Source organism: Miniopterus schreibersii (assembly GCF_964146895.1).
Source record: "Miniopterus schreibersii genome assembly, chromosome: 4".
In the NCBI taxonomy this organism is placed as follows: Eukaryota; Metazoa; Chordata; class Mammalia; order Chiroptera; family Miniopteridae; genus Miniopterus; species Miniopterus schreibersii.
In genome coordinates, this window is record NC_138105.1 from 49,192,540 (window position 1) to 49,210,071 (window position 17,532).

The 17,532-nt window shown below is 40.7% G+C and overlaps 1 protein-coding gene across 1 annotated transcript in view; it reads left to right on the forward strand.

The window, feature by feature from the left end:
- Positions 1 to 391: 391 nt before the first annotated feature.
- The window catches only part of MARCHF1 (membrane associated ring-CH-type finger 1), a 548,248-nt gene continuing 531,107 nt past the window's right edge, over positions 392 to 17,532 (forward strand). The window contains 1 exon segment of the mRNA XM_081136454.1: positions 392 to 1,210. The gene's annotated coding sequence lies outside the window, so the exon portion shown is untranslated.

Below are 17,532 nucleotides of genomic sequence, written 5' to 3' on the forward strand. Positions count from 1 at the left end.
GGGTGCCCCTCACCGCGCTGGCGCGCGAGCTGCGGCGACACCAAGGAAACTTTCTTGTTACGCTCACTAAGCACCGACTTAGCTTCGCAGCGGCGACCCCGCTTTCCGTGCAGGGCTCGATCCCCACCACGCCCCCGCCCACTCGGCCTCGGCGCCACCGTCCGCGGACCCCGCTCTGTGCGGTCCTTGCCCCGGCGCCCGGGCGGGCAGGCTCCGCGCTCGGGCCCCGCGGCCCTGCGCCGCCGCCGCGCTGCGCCCCCGCGCGAGCCGCGTCCTCCCGTCTGAGCATGGCCGGCTTCCACCGGATGACATCATGGAGGCTGCGTGAGTGCCGGCTCCGCGAGGGGCGCGGAGGAGGGAGGGGGAGGCGAGGGGACAGGGCTGGGAAGCGGGCCCGAGCCGCTGCCCGCCGCGCGGCCGCCAACCCGGGAGGAGCGCTCCGCCCGCTAGTGACAAAGACGCGGGGCCGCCCGCGCCCCGGGGCGCTCGCCGCGCGCAGCCCCGCCGCCCCCGGGCGACTTCGCCCTCCGCCGGTGAGAGACCGCAGAGATCTTTCAACAGGACTCCTTGCGAGTCCGCGCCCTTCTCGGCCCGCGGTCCCGCCGCCTGCGCCCTTGACCCCGAGCGGGGCTCGACAGTGCCCTAGACCCGGGAGCCGGGCGGCAGGTGCCTCTGCCGGGCGGGTCCGGCCGCGCGGAAGCCGAGGCTCCTCCCGGCTGGGGCTCGTGGTGGGTGCTGGGACCCAACACTCTGGAGGCGGGGCTCGCCCCGCAGGCGCCGCTCTCGGCGAGGGGAGGTGGTTGCAGCCGGCGGCGCGGGGCAGTTACCTCCGCCTGGCCCGCCGCGCCCACCCCGCGCGCCGGACGCCTCTGGCGGATCCCCGTGCGCGGCGCGCTGTTGACACCGGCTTCGTCCTGGCGCCCGAGCCGCGCCCCTCGGGAAGCGCCCGAGCGATGAGAGCCACTTGGCAGGCTCACGAGCCACCGGCGCGGGCTTGAGGAGCCCCCGCACGGATTGCCCGGGAGGGCGCGCACCGCTTTGTCTCGGGCTTAGCGCGGATGCGCGCAGACCCGAGCCCGGCTATCCGCGGCTGTCGAGTCGGACCCGGGCCCCCCGCACCGCCCACCTGGGCGCGGGATGCCTTTGTGTGCCTGCTGCCGGCCGGCCTGAGAGCTGGGACTTCGGACGCCAGAGGGTCCTGCGCCCACGGGTGAGTGGTTCAGCTCCGGGAAGTGAAGCGACCCATCGAGGCACAGAGGCGTCTAAGCTCTGTCCCAGGTGGGGTGAGTCAAAGCGCAAACTTGGGACCCGCGCTCCGGCTCTCCCCGCCCGGGTTTCCGCGCTCGTCTCTAGATTATTTGTGGCTGGTGGTTGGAGTTAGAGGCACATCCAGGGTGCAGTTAGTGCCCCAGCCTTCCTGGCCATCCCTTTTATTATGCAGCAGTTCCCGGAGAGGTCTGTTTGCTGAACGTCCTGCAGTCCGGTGGCTGCTTTATTACACAGCTTTGTAGGCGTAAGAGAGGTTTGGAACCCGCTCAGGTCCCGTCGGCGAGAGCTGCGCGGCGTGTAAGTGCTGGGAAGCCAGCACACGGGCCCCGCGGCGCCGGCTACCTGTCGGGTCCCCGCACGTTTTATCAATGATTTCCTTCTGTTTGGGCAAAGTCCAGCTTTCAGATCACGGAGAAGTGGCGGTAACTATTGGAACGTTGGCTTTCAATGTTAGCTTGTTTCCAAAAGAAACACTTTGTGAAAAAGGTGTGAGGAAGTGAAAGATTGCTACTTTGGGAGGATTTCATTCACTGCAGTCTAAAATATTTAAAATTTTAAGCGCTATTTCATATTTGTGAATTTAGTGTGTAATAAATGATCTCAGAATACTAAGGAGATTCGTGGGATACAATTTAGATATTCCAGCATCTAACATAATACGAGGGTATAAGAAAGTAACAATCATGTTTATAATTCAAAGTTCATTTTACTTCCTTCTTCTTAAAAAGGCTTGCAGGTTTTCCTTTAGATTGTTTCTTCTTGTTTCAAGGCAGGTGATCCTGGTGAAGCTTTTCTAAAACAAAAGTATCAAAGTGAACTTTCTTGGTGGGTGGTTGCTCTTCTGATAAAGCTGAGGTCTTTTCAGAACAGACATGATAGAAAATTATTGGAATAAGAAACATGGTGGAAGTTAAGATGAACTGGGTGAGATAATAGAGGGAGGTTTTACTAAAAATAAACGGTGGGAGTGCGGTGGGCATGGGAGGGCGTCACATCAGTTTTGCTTTGGAAAAGCTCACAGCAGCCTTGCCGTGCTGTCTTTCCCCCGGGAAGTGCATAATTAAATGTTTGATTCTGTTCTGTTCTGTTGAGGCCAATGCTATGACCAAAGGGAGCTTATCTTTTTACCCAGGATTGCTGGGATTAGCAGCGACGTTTTCTCCTGTGATTCAGAAATACTTTCTATTTCATTATTTGTTTCCTCACTTCTTATCACAAAGGGCTCCACCTGTGTCTTCAAAAGTTTTATTTTTTTCTCACTTCATTATACTCATCTCTTTATAGTAAAGCGTAAGGAGTTTACATGAAGGCTTTTTAGAGAACTTGTTGCTCATGTTGGCTGCTTTCCTTAAATATTGTAATAACGAAATCTCTTTCTGAAAGTAGTCCAGTGTACATACAGTCTGCTGATGTGCTTATGTGATGGGGTGTACCAGACATTAAAATACACATTAATATAAAATATATATAATCTCAATTAGACAAGCAGCCAGCAACCAGGAGGCATGTGGTGTCTGGCTCATGGTTTTGGTAAATGATATTTCCTTTAACAATAAGATGTTTTATCTCCTGTATGTGGTAAGCAAAGATGTACATTAAGGAAGCAGTTTATATTTTATATCTGAAATCTTTAATTTCAAAAATATGTACCTAAGAAGGTAAAAAATGCTCTGGTACTTCACTGCACTTTCACTAGAATATGTGAGGAAAGTTCTCAGAAAGTGCAGGCACCTTATGAATCCGTGTGACTTGATACAGTTGATAGGCAGTAGTACAATGTTATTTTTAAAAACATGAAGTAAAATGATGTCCTTGCACCAGAGAATATTCTCATAATGTTCTTTAATGTGTTTCAAAAATACTTGGGCTATTTTGTTACACAGGACTCTCAACTGAAAAAGATGAGACGACAAAAACAAAGCTATGGGATATTGCCCAGAGCAGACAACAGTGATGGTTTAAGGTCATGGAAAAGAGTACTGTGCTGGCACACTGGAAGATTTCCAAGGAGATATTGTGTATGGGGAAGTGTTTATTCCGTTTGGCGACCTCTTGCTTTCATTGTCCCAGCTGCTTGGTTTGAACAGGTGCTGTGGGTCTCTGTGACTCGGTGAGACTCTTTCACCCTCCGTGAGGCAGCATTATGCCTTGAGCTCAATCAGAAGGTTATTCTATGGGCTTTTCCCCTGGTGTAATTCAAATTCTGGTTTAAGGATGCTTGATAGATCACAAAACATTGTGATTTTAACTTCTGTGTAGGCATTCCATATGGAACTTGGTCAGTAAAACCTTTTTGACTGAAAGGTATTGGTGTCTCGGCTTCTTCTGGAATTCCGTTAAGAGTGAAGGCCAACGTTAATGGGATCGTTGAAAATATCTGGGAGGGTGGTGATACCTTATTCATAGGGTTCAGATAATATTGTTAATGGAGTTTTTAAAAAATAAAATTAATGAAAATTTGAGACAAAAATCTCTATAAGCTAAAATTATCCTTTTGTTATATGTTTTGCACAATGTGCAACTTAATGGACCTTTGGGATACTATTGATTCACTTTCTATTTCCCAGTGTCAGAATGATGAGTCCTGGGTAGGAAATGTGTTGTAGTTCTGACTTTGTCATCTAATGGAGCACAAATCTCTGAACCTCTTGAATAGTAGTTTCATTCTGCATTAAATAAAGATGATAGTATCTGCCCTGCCTTTCTCATGGGGAATGGTGTACAGTAAATGAGCTAATGTGCAAAAATGATTTCGAAAATATAGGAAGAACTATCTAACGGATATGACTTATTAGTTAACTTTTAACTTCTAAGTGTTGTCAGTTAAAGAAGTAAATTTATATAGAGGTGAGTCTAGTTCGTGATTTCTGTTTTAAACACCTGGTATTTTTAATTAGTGGCATTCTTGCCAATTCATTTATTATAATTATAAAATTGTTAAGTAGGTTGTTATATATCTTTTTTTACTGCAAGTTTGCTGGCAACTAATTTTCTCACTTTTTATGTTTGAAATAGGTTTGTACAGCCTTCATTTTTAAAGAATATTTAAGCTGGGTATAGAATTTTTTGGCAGTTATTTTCTTTCAAAACTTTAACTTGCTGTTCTTTTGACTCTGGCTCCTACTTAACCTATCAGTCTTATTGTTGCTTTAAAGATAACGTGACTTTGTCTCTCACCTATTTTAAGATTTTTCATTCGTCTTTAATTTTTTTCAGTTTTACTATGATGTTCCTAGGTATGGTTTTCTTTTTTAATGATCTTCCTTAGAGTTTGCAGAGCTTCTTGAATTTGTGGGTGGATATATTTCATCACTTGAAATTCACTGGTGAACTCCCTCTATATAGCTCTACTCCATTCTGTCTCCTTTATTTTCCTGAGCTCTCAATTATACATTTAACACATAGTTTCACCTTGCCCGACATACCTCTTAGACGTTTTACTATTTTTTCATTCTTTCTTGCTTTCTCTCTAGGCTTGTTTGAATATTTTCCTTTGACTTTTTCTTCCACTGAACTAATAACCTTCTACACTACTCTTATTATGCTGTGTGGCTCATCTATGAGTTATTATTTTAATTATTGGATTTTTTCAGTCTTCAAATATGCATTTTATTCTTTTCTATGTATGCCAATTTATCTATTTTCTCAATTTTTCTCTCTCTTACTTTGAACATACTAATCAATTATCTTAAATTATCTTAAAATTTTTGTCTGCTGATGCCAATAATTGGATTACTGTGAACTTTTCAGTGTCTCTCTTTACTCTTGATTTTTGTAATTATCTATAAAAATTGTAGGGTATCCAGATGATTTATCCAAGCACAAAGAGTTGTCAACATTTCTTCTGCCAGGTAGATAAATGGAATGGTAGCCAATCGTTGTAATCCAATCAGTGACCGAGCTGACTTAATAGACTCCTTCCACTGTAGGGACACCCGAGCTGCCAAGGCATAAATATCCAGAGCCTTCCGCGGGTGTATTCACAAGTACTAAACACAAGTCCAAGCAAGACTTCTGAGAATCCTGCTCTTCTTTTCAGAAGCTTTCTTATTAGGGTCTTCGTCTCCAATCATATGCACAACTTCAGGAGTCAGCAAATGTCATGTGGGTGGAACCAGGCATGTGTCAGCTTGGTGTTTCATTATTTATTTCTCACTGGGATCTTGGCGCCTCCTATCTCTAATTTTTTATCTTTAGCCTCACAAGGCTGCCAAAATTTCTGCTGGATTCTTTCTCCCATGTTAGCGGTCCTCTGTTCAGGCAAAGCCCATATTCTCAGCCTCTTGCTGTGTGTCTAGATTGGCAAATGCCCCTACTCTCCATCCCAGGGGAAAATTCACCCTGAAAAATTTAGCTTACATCTTCGATGCTTCCTCCATCTGGAATTTTGAAGCCTCTAGTCTTGGCTTCTTCAGAAGCTCTTCCAGTAATTTCTGAGAGAATTTCCCCCTTATAGTTGGCTTTTCTAGTTCTTGGTAATGTTGTTCCACTATGAGTTACTCCACCATGACTATCAGCTGAAGTGGGTCATTATTTTTAATCAATTACAAAAATAGATGTACAAGGATGCAAGAGCGTTACTTGGTGACTAAACTGGAATGAGTAGTCCTAGCCTACAGGCTCCTAGGCAATTCAGCTAACTCTAAACCCATTTGATTTAAAAAAAAAAAAAAAGGGTTGTTATAGAAAGAGGCCAGATTCTACATAGTAATTATTGTGTTTGGAGACAGTTTCCCTATTTCCTTTTTGAGATAGAACTTAGTAGCAACAGGTAAAGCCAAAAAATGATTCAAATAGCTAGTAAGTTCAAATTCATAGTAACTAAACATAATAAATTGGTAAACCTTTTCTTTCCCTGAGGAGTGGTGCTCACACAACACATGCACACATACAAAAGTAACTCTTTTCTGAAAATAAGCAACTCATGATTTAGGAATCATTCTGATTTACAAATAAATTCCACATATAGGGAGTGAGTAGTATGGGAAGTCTGAAACCTCCCTCTACTTAGAAACAACGTCCTTTGTTTTTCAAATTGTTACTCTGAAAAGCTACTGATACAAACTGATATCTAGCCATATGCATATAATAGAGTTAACAAGTTAATAGTGTATCATCAACTTCTTTTCCTTTTGGTATATGGAGGAAACTCAGAATTTGTTTTCTCCAGAGGAAATGTTACAAATGGCAGTCAGTTGTTTTAGAAATGTCTTTAACTTAAAGTATATTGTTAAAGACTTAAATTAACTCTACTTCTATGGATTAGCTTAGAATTTTTGTTGAATCTGTCTAGCAATGGATGGTGAGCTAAATATATACCATGACATTTTAAAGTGGTTATATATTTCAGGTAACATATTGGAAACCCCTTACTTTTGGGAACACAATCAAGTGGAAGTTGGAGAATTGCTGGAATGTGCTCTTTTGCCTTCCTTCCAGTCATTGTCCTAAGGCACATTAGGAAATTCACTGAAGCTTGGTGAGAGTGATGAGCTGGTACTGTGGTGTTGCTGGCTCATTATTTGGGGCTGACACTGATGAGTAATGCTTTGATTCTCATAAGGTGTATTATTACATGCCTCTTGGGCCCCGATTTACATCCTTTCAGCCTCACCCCGTAGGGAACCCCTCAATCAGTGGGAATGGGTCGGCACTTCTGAGAAGCTTTCTGTAGCTTTTCAGAAGGTCCAGGTTGGATGGAACCTCAGCTGGCCATGGTGATGAACCCTGGAATCCTCTCTCAGAGATAAAATTAGTTTATATTAGTTTAAATTATTTTCAAATATTCAGATTTTCTTAACTCTAATGGGAAATAAAAGTGGCTTATCTTAAATAAACCTGGTTTCTGCCCTCATTACTCCTCAGATCCAGCCTATATTTAGTAAATGTTTTATTTTGCATTATCTGGAACTATCTTTCTTGTACCATTTATTGGTCTGTAAAAGTTTGCCACATATAAGTTTGAAATAGAATGGAACAAATGCATGATTTGTGTAAACTAAGTTGTTTTCTTGTGGGATTTACTGTTAGGAGGCCTTTGACCTCCTGGAATATTGAATTGTGAGGGGTGGTGGCAAGTGTGTATGCGACAGGAGCCTATATGGCCTAGTCAGTAATCTTTCAGGTGTTGGGAGCAATGATTCTAAGAGTTATATTTTATAGAAAACACATTTCCAGAAAAACAACTGGAACAAAAATGAGGCAGCCTGGTAGAATTATAACTAATATAAATATATGTAGATATCAAAATGAGAAATTAGGACAGAGGAACAGCTATTTGTAGATGACACTATTAGTAGATGAGTTTCTAGCCACAGCAAAAGTCTCCGTCTCTTGCTCACCAAACTGTGTTAAATATTGTTATACAAACTCCCTGTCATTTTGTATCTCTGATATTTTCTTTCTGTCTTAACTGACTAGCTTTTGATAAATCACAAATCACTATTTAAATTTCAACTATTTATTACTTTGTATTATAAAAGAACATTTCTGACCTTTTCTGGGGAGTAAAATGTGACTGGTTTTCAATCCAACTAGTCTTAGTGTCTGTGCATCAGTAAACTTTGGTGAAAGGCCACTGATGGAGATGGAGCTTTCTATAGCTCCTGTATGGCTTTAATCTCCATTCATAAAAACCATAGGCTCCCTGAACTCATGTCCCTCAGACATTAGCAGTAACAAAAACAATTATTGTTCACTTAGAGTATTCTGATGTGGAATACACCACTATTTTCTTCTAATAGTTCAGATAATAGAGAGTTGGCCATTTAAAAAAAAAAATAGAGCTCTTGGCATGTGTTTGCAGGATTCTCTTTTAATGTATGTGTATTTCTGTTTGAGAGATAATCACACACAAAACTGTTCATAAGTTTTAGATATTATTCATTGCTCCTTAGAAAAGATTTTCTACATAAGTCATTTTTCATTTGTTCACCTACTATAGTTTTTACTTCTATATCCCAGGCATAATTAAATTTACATTATTTGATGATAAAGCCCTTTGGTGTTTATTGATGGGGTAAAAAAATGAAGAGTCAATCTTAGAATTTTATAAATACTTAAAGTACTCATGAGTTTTTGTGTGCCCCAAATACTCTGGATTTATGGTAATACTTTTGGGTAAAATAGATAGGGGTACATGATTAAAATTGTTAGTGTTTATTTTGCAAGTGAAATTAACCTACATGTTCTATGGTCACTATAGTGCAGTGTTTTGTATGTAACTTCAAAATCTACTTCAAAAGTTTGTGTATGTTAGAGGCAAAGTTCTGCTTTAGTAAGTTATTTTTTAAAGTTGTACATGTTTAAAAGGGAAACCTCAGAAGACATGACAAGGGATAATTGTTGTTATGTTATAGTAAATCTTCATGATAAAGGATTCTTTTGGGTATATTCAACTCCTCCTACTAAAAATAACTTCCCTGAGGTTGTAGTGAAACACAGGCAAAGCTCATAGTTTCATGAATGTCTACAAAAATGAGAGAACTTTAACAGAGGCCTGTTCAAGGAAGGGAAGGAGAGAGGGAGAAGAGGAGGGGAGGGAAGGGGAGGGGAGGGGAGGGGAGGGGAAGAGAAAGGAAACTCTGTTCCTATTCCTGTTACTGGACTAAAGGTGTCTGTCTCTCTGCATACTTCAAAGCCCAATCAAACACAAACAGGAATTTGCATCATGAACTTAAGGGTTTATTATTTGAGGAAATGGCACCATACCCAGAGTCACAGGTGAGCTTGTACTCAGAGATCTGGCTCTCCAATGACTTTTCAGAGGATGGGTTACATAGTGGGAAAAATCCTTGATCATGGTGAGTAAAGGAGTTGGGGTTGCGGGCTCTATTGATTGGTTGGGGCCAGAGTGGGGAGTACCTGATCATGGTGTCAGGTCCTGATTTCAGCCATGGCATTGTTCTGTCTGGTTTCATGAGGGTTGGTCCTTAGGGTGATTTGGCTTCCATTGACCTGGGGCTAAAACACAGTGGAAGTCAAGACATTAGCTTGACCGAAACTGTTTCTGTGGTCCACAGACCTGAGGCTTTGTTCTTAAGACAGTTTGATGCTGACCAAAATCCTAAGGGCTTAGTGATTAAGGAAGGGAGTGGATTGACAGAAAGGAGAAAGGGCTATGTTAAAGAAATGGGTTTCTGTGAGGGTTACATTCCTAGAGAAGTAGTAGTTGAGGTAAATACTGAAGATATTTTGTAGCGTCCCTAATGGAGGGACACAAATTCCCTTCTAGATTTATGTTGTACCGCTCCATATATTAGCAAATTAGGAAGGTTGACAAAAGCTGGAGTTAAAGGCAGATGGTGGTTGATGAAGGATCTAATTTAATTTGAATTTTGAATAACTAGACAAATAGGATAAGAATTCTTGTAATTAATATCAAAGTTTTGATATAAGGAAATACCTATTTTGGAAAGCAAGTGTGGAGCATAGAATATTATAGGAAAGAGTAGAGAGTTAGCTAATAAAACATCAGAAGAGGAAGAAGATTGTGAGGACGATGGGTATGTGTCAGTGCTGTTTAGGCAAGTGCTTCACCAGCCCTTTTGGGAAGGAATTATCATTAAGACCAGAATCCGTGCATATCATTATTATTTTTTTTTCAATAACAGTTTGCATTCAATATTATATTTTATTAGTGTCAGGTGTCATTAGGTTTATTTTATATGTGTTTGCTTAAGATGACTAATTTGTCAATAAACCATATGTATATGATTCACTGCCGGTTGTGGGTTGAGGTACTTTCCACTAAGTCTGTTTCTGTAAAATACAGAGTTAGAAAACCCTTTCAGCTATTATTTTTAATAATAAGTATATGATCACTGCAGTGGAAACTTTGGGTCCCATAGCAGGGAGAGCAATGCAAAGGGCCACTCACTGCACAGTTTCTCCAGGCACATTGATGGACATCCTGAATCAGAATCTTTTAGGAGGGCTAATAAAATCCAGAAACCCATCTCAGGCCAGCTCTTTGAGTGGAGCTGAGAAATCCACATTTAACCAGCTCTCTGGGTGATGCATGTACACAATGAGCCACAACTTTCTAGAACTCTGTTAGAATAAGGCCTATTCCTATTGGAATATGAACACATATCACTACCGTACAATAGGCATTTTATTTTGTCTCATTTTTCAAGCAATTCTCCCTCAAACCATTTTAAAGTGCAGAAATAATAGAGACATAAAGATCTACAAATACCAGGAATGTTTGCTACGGGTTCTTTGGAGACTAAGGCTTCCTCACTCAGCAGGGGGCCTGATGACTGAGAAGCCGTTTTGCCCTGGGAAGTATTACAAGTAGCCACCTGCTGGGTTAAACAGATTGCAAAACCTGGGGGGAAAGAACAGACTTTTTTCCCCCAGTGGATGAAGCTAGAAGCTTTTATCTTGCAGACAAAGCCAGTAGAAGGGAAGCCAGTGGCTCTGTGGGTCCTGAAGCCTTCACTGTGATGCTGTTAATGACCATACAAGGACAGTTAATGAGCTGAGCTGGGGCAAGTGTTGCTGGAATGGGTGCCTGTTACTTGCCTGGCACTGATTTCTTGGAATGATCCTGTGGGTCATGCTCACATTGGCTACCAAAGTATGACACTCTGATATAGTGCCATTTTTAATTTTAAAAATATCAGTGGTTCTCACAGTTTGGTACCAATCACATCACCTATAGAACTGCTAAAAGTCTAACTTCTGTGCTCCACTCTCAGAGATTCCGACAGTTTGAATGAGAACAACAGTCTCTCATTTTGCTAGTGACCTGTGTTTCCCAGAGAGATGGACTTACAGGTGTTAGCTGAATGTAAGCAAATATGTTATAGCACTATCAGTTCTTATGAGGATATTTTTAAAAAATAGACATTGTTATAACAAATAACTCACTATAATTAAAAAAATAAGGTCTAGCCCAGCCAGGTCAGGGCACACGCCCAGGTTGCGGGCTCGAACCCCAGTAGGAGGCGAGCGGGAGGCAGCTGTCCGATGTCTCTCTCCCTCATTAGTGTTTCTGTCTCTCTCTCCCTCTCCCTTCCTCTCTCTCTGAAATCAATAAAAACATATTTAAAAAAAAAATAAGGTCTAGAGGTGCCTCATTTATTTCATACCCCAGAGAGTATGCCAGAATTGCGGCATAAAAATAACTTGAATATTCTGTTGTGTACACAGTTGGTTAAACTGTATATTCGCCTTATTATAATAGAATTTGGACTGTAGACGTCATGATTACTGACCACATATCAGGAGTAAGGACTTCGGATTACCTTAATTGGGCATCATACACTTTAGAAAATATTTCTTCTCAACGGAGTAAGCAGCTAGGGAATCTGTCTTGGCGTGTGGCAGAAGTAGTAGCTTAATTGAAAGGCCTCACTTCAGACAGACCTACTGAAGTTCGTTTAGAGCTTCTAAATGTAACAGACAGCAATACTGAAAACAGTGGCAACCGAGGGAGAGTGAATCCTTCCAGAACATCACTTCACGAATAGAGCACTATCAGAACCACCACGCACACAATGACACACCTCACTGGAGTTAATAGAGTGCTTAAAGGCAGGATGTGAATGCCCACATTTTCCTAACATTCTGTAACAGCTGGGTGCAGAGGAGTGGAATTGCTTTCCTATTAAATACACCTATTGCACTAGCAATGTTTACCCTGAGTCCCCAGGAGAAAGCAAAAGGTTTATTTTTGTAATTTAAGGTTAGTTTTTCTGGAGTAATTAGAGAAACTCCTTTCTTAAATGGATTCAGATGTTAGACTATATCAGCATATCTTCCTCCGAATATTTTAAAGAAAAGTGCCATTGCTATAAAAACATATGGAAAAAGCTAAATGACCTTTGGAGCTTTTTGTTAAAAAATTTTTCTTTCTTTTTTAAAATATCCAGTTGCTGAATGTCTAAAAGTTAGAAAAAGCCAGTTCTTAAAATAACAGTAATTACTCAATAGCATTTCCTGTTTCATACACAATGATGAACTTGTTTTAATAGCCAGAATATAGATTTCATTTTCTTAGAATGAAATTGATAATATTAATCTAATTGCAGCTTGTTTTACCACTTGATGATCTTACTCACTGACTTCCTTCCTTAGTGATGTCTGCTTAAGTGATAAACCACTTAGATTAACCAGGCCTACCAACAGCTTACACTTCCTTTTCTCTCTTTTTATGTCCCCATTTGAAAATGTCATTTACTTGTATACAATTAATTTCAGATATCTTGTTTAGTAAGTTCCAGCCAGTGTTTCTTCTATCTTCTAGTTCTTTCTCCTAGTGCAAAGGAAACCGCCCTGGTGCCTCATATCCGATGGTACTTGGCCAGGGACTTTCTTGTTAGCGTTTGGACCTGCAGTCACACTGGCTCTCTTGAGGTCATCCACTTACAACTTCTGTCTACAGTCATTTGCCCCTGAATGACAAGGATACGTTCTGAGAAATGCATCCGTAGGTGATTTTGCCGTGCAAACATCAGAGTGCACTTACAGAAACCTAGATGGGCTAGCCCGCTGCTATAACTGTGTGGACTATGCTTTTTCCTTCTGGCAGCGCAGTAGGCTTGTTTACACCAGCACTGCCACAAACATGTGAGTAATGCGTCACATTACGACATTCCCATGGCCACTACATCACCAGGCTGTAAGAATTTTTCAGCAGCATTATAATCTTATGGGACCACCGTCATATATGTGTTCCAGTGTTCACTGAAAGGTTGTGTGGTCCTTTGTTAACTGAAGGGTTGTTTTGTGGCACATGCCTGTATTTCTAGTCATTCCAAGAGATCATGAGGGCTCCTGGAACGCACCTAGGTCTCCACTCCCCCCTGGGCTCACAGTCCAAGGCGCAGACCTTCCCTAGCAGAGAAGGCTCCAGAAGGTCTGTTCTGACTCACACCTTGAGCTCTATTTGTATACCATGGACTGACTATTGTAAGTTCAGTGTGGTTGTGGGAGGGATTTCATGCCTCCCTGGGGAGTGATTCATATTCTATTTATTAGGAAAAAGAGCCATAGTGTAAAATTTCTTCAATCTTTTCCCCTCTTATGATTCTCACCTTACCACCTGTCACCTGATTACTAGGGATTTACAGGTTCTGGGAGAGTCTGAAACTCTACCTGATGCCATGGTCCCTTCCAGAAAATGGATGTTTCCTTTTTCTTCTGAAGTTTTTGGGGAAAATTATTTCTCAAATATCTATTTTGTATAAAATTAATATGTAGCTGAAGGTTTATTTTGTCATTGTTGGGAGGACAGAGAAAATCTGCTTTAGTTTTCATCAGTCACAAGGTTTTTACTGATTGACACTTAGTACTTAAGATAAAATAATAACTCACATTCATTTTTACAGTGCTTCTGTCACTATAGGATTCTGACTTGCTTCTCTATTGAACACTGTCTGAACTATAATCAGAATTATTTTCTTAAGTGTATTTTATTGCATTATAACTTTTAAAACTGACATCTCTTATATGTCTTATATAGATGTGGTAGGCTGAATAATGTCCCCCTAAATCTCCACTTCCTAATCCCCAGAACCTGTGAATATTACTTTTATTGCAAGAAATACTTTGTGGACATGATTAAGTTAAGGATCAGGAGAAGGGGAGATTATCCTGGATTATCTGGGTTGGCCAAGAGTCATCACAACAGTCCTTATAAGAGGAGACAGGAGGAATTGGGGGTAGAGAAAGAGATGTGAGGACAGAAGCAGAGAATGAAGTGATGTGCTTTGAAGATGGAAGAAAAAGCTGCAAGCCAAGGAATGGAGGTGGCCACTAGAAGCTGGAAATGGCAAGAAAACAGATTCTGTCCTCAGAGCCTCAAGAATGAACCAGCCCTACCAATACCTTAACTGTAATCAGTGAAACTGATTTTGGATTTCTGATGTCCAGAACTATAAGATAATAAATTTGTGTTATTTTAAGCTGCTAGATTTATGGTAAATATTGTAGCAAAAATAGAAAATAATACAGTCAGCAAAAGTATGAGAGTATAAGACTGCCTCTCCCTAATGTCGACACACAATACTTTACTTTGCTATGATATGAAACCTGATTGGCACACATTATTATTATTATTATTTTTAAAATATATTTTTATTGATTTCAGAGAGAGAGGAAGGGAGAGGGAGAGAGAGAAACATCAATGATAAGAGAGCCATCGATCGGCCACCCCGCACCCCACACCCCCCCTGCTGAGGATCGAGCCCGAAACCGGGGCCTGTGCCCCGACTGGGAATCGAGCCTCGATCTCCCTCAGTGATCATCCACTGAGCCACACCAGCTGGGTGGCACACATTATTTTTAAGCATCAATGCTTTGCACAGTGAGGCAATTTATATATCCACAGTACCATGATAATAAAAATAATAGTACCTTTTTTCTAGGATTATTGAAATATGTCTGTTTAAATATTTGTGTGCTTATGAACATGATATGCACTACTGTCCTAATTTTATAATTAGGAAACTGAAGTTTAGTTGACAAAAATTATTCAATTCCTGAATGATAGAGTTAGAATTCCAGCTTTAGTGTTTCTGATTTCGAAAGCCCAATGTTCGTTTAACCGCCATGTTGTATTATCTTCTGTATGTTTGGCATTTTTTGAAACCTCTTGAACAAAATAGGTAAGTTTCAAACATCATCATTACATGTGACTTTCCTGTTTTACCGCAAATGCTAAAGAAACATTTTCTCCATTTCCTCCTTGCTTTTCCCTTCGTATTATGTTCTCTTACAAGAAACTGCTATGTGCTGATAACAATCCCCTTTACGTAGAGTGATTCTGGTTATGATATTCAAGTTCTATAAATTACAGAGTATTTGATGTCTTATAAAAACTCTTCTTAAGATCGTATTAATTCCAGAATGATTCCTATAAAAGGACATAAAAACTATAATATTGGACAAACACTGGAAAATAAGTACCGTACTCGAGAAAGGATGCATGAGGGAGAAAATACCCCCAGAGTTTCTTCTATAAAGGTTGGAAGTTCTGACTGAGATTGTTAGTAGAAAAAGGATCCTTCAAAATTGGGAGATATTGAGTGGTTGCTGGTTTGATATTATTGACTTTTTGCTTTATTTTAATAACTGTTGGAGATGAGGACAGTGAAAATGCAGAGGTGTAACGTTCCTCAAATTTTGCTTCTATTCAAGAGTTGGACCAGAAAATAATCTGAGAGCCTGGCGAATATTTTGACAAGTAAAATGGACTCTTTTCAGCCACTAGAGTAGTTTTTAGAGGACATACAATGTGTAACAAGAAGTTAAACATGAACTTGTGAGTTGGGGGGGGGCAGATCTGTATTGGTAACTGACCTTAGATTGACTGATAGAAGTGATCCAGCAGATCTGACAGGCAGAGGGCCTCCCTTTTCTCCCCCACCATTATTCCGGTACATTCTGTGTACATCAGCACCATCTCCGTGTGTCAGGAAGAGTAAGCCTTTTCCAGAGAGGTCTTCAGGTGTACAGAAACTCCACTTGCTGTCGGAACCTCAGAGCAGGTTTTGTTGCTCACAAACTAAGCGTCCTCAGTAGAATATGAGAAGCTGTAAGACAGGGAGGTTGTTCAGTTTATTCTTTGTGGTATTTCCGATGTCTGGAAGAGTACATGAATTATAGTAATGTCTCAATAAAAATTTGTGTGTGAATGAGTTGGCCAAACATCCCCTCCCATGGCCGCAGATGACTAAAGATTAAGAGATTATACATTGGTTGAGGTAAGAACCATATCTCCTTATTTCCTTTGTTTTGTTTCATAATGCTTTCTTCTTATTATTATTAATATATTCTCAGACCATAGCTTTGCTTCTTTCTAGAAATGATATTGTTATTAACCCCCTACACCCCCATGGAGTTTAGAGATCCATGGCTTTCAGATCAGGCTCTAAGCCTTCTCAGGGTATCAATATGTTCTCTTCTATTTGGAAGGACCCAAGGAGAGCAATGTCTACTTATAAACAAGCTATTATATCTATCTATGTCTTTAGCTCCTTCAAATCATAGAAACAAACCATGAAACTTGAAAGAAGTTGGGATTAGAAAAATCCCACCTTTAATGTAAGAAGTGATTCTTGTTTTTATAAGTAAATATTTTAATTAAATAAAGATTATCCCTCTATTCCCCACTTCTAATTGCAACGAATCCAGTATGGACTCTCCCTCCTTTCTTCCTTTCTCCCCAAAAAAGCCAGTTTATAAATCAGCACTGGTTGAAGTACAGTCTGGGTTGCTGGGCAAGTTCTGTACTTTTAAGTAAGGCTGATCTTCTGCAAAGAGAGTCAGGTGAACTGTCTTGATGCCAATTATTGGGCAAAATGTCTAAGTTTTTATTTCTCCCTCTTTTACTCGCTCCTAGAAAATTGCAGAAATATCAGATTATCACTCCCTCCTCAAACCCCCACAGGCAAGTGTCCCATTCTCTTTTATTTAGCTTAGATTTTTAGCTTATTATTTCATTCTTCTTTCCCTTCCTTTTCAAAACTAATTTTTAAAAGTCTAATAGGATTAGGGATAAGGCTAACTTCTTAGGCACTGTGTATAGACAAAATGAATATATAGAATAAATCATATTAAATGTCATGAACACAAACATTTTCTAGTCACCTTAATTAACTCTAAAATACTTTTTTTCATTTTGTCCCTTCCTGCATCTTGTTTCTTGCTTCCAGTTTACCCCACTATCTCTGTATTAATGCTCTTTGAAGTACTGGAACTTCTCAGTTACTCCAGATCTCATAGTTAACAATTCTCCTTGGTACTGACCCCCATTACACAGCTATTTCATCATATGTTTCATTTTGAGGACCAAGACTAGGAATGTGTTTTGATTCTCCTAAGAGAAAATGGCAACACAGTGCAGATACAAGAACTAAATAATTAACCCACTTTGGAGAATGGGATATGCTGACTTTTATTAGTATAACTTAAAAGAAAAGAAAATTAGCTAAAAACAGTCAAAGGAAATAAATTCAACATCATTCATTAACATGACAGAAGGTACATCAGGCCCCTTGGAAGAGTGAGATGAGAGAGGACAACATCTGGCTCCTTTGCTTAAAAGATTCATTTGTTTCTGGCAAAGGAAAGAACTTACCATTTCCTCATTGTTCCAGCTCAGGGGTCCATTTCTCAGCCGTGTAAGTCACCAGTGGCAGTTCTTGCTGAGCTGTTTTTAGAAGGACCCTAGAAATAAAGTCTGGAATCTATGATAATGGAAAGTGACAGATTAAATAAAAATAAAGGTATTTGAAAGAGACTTTCTAGAAC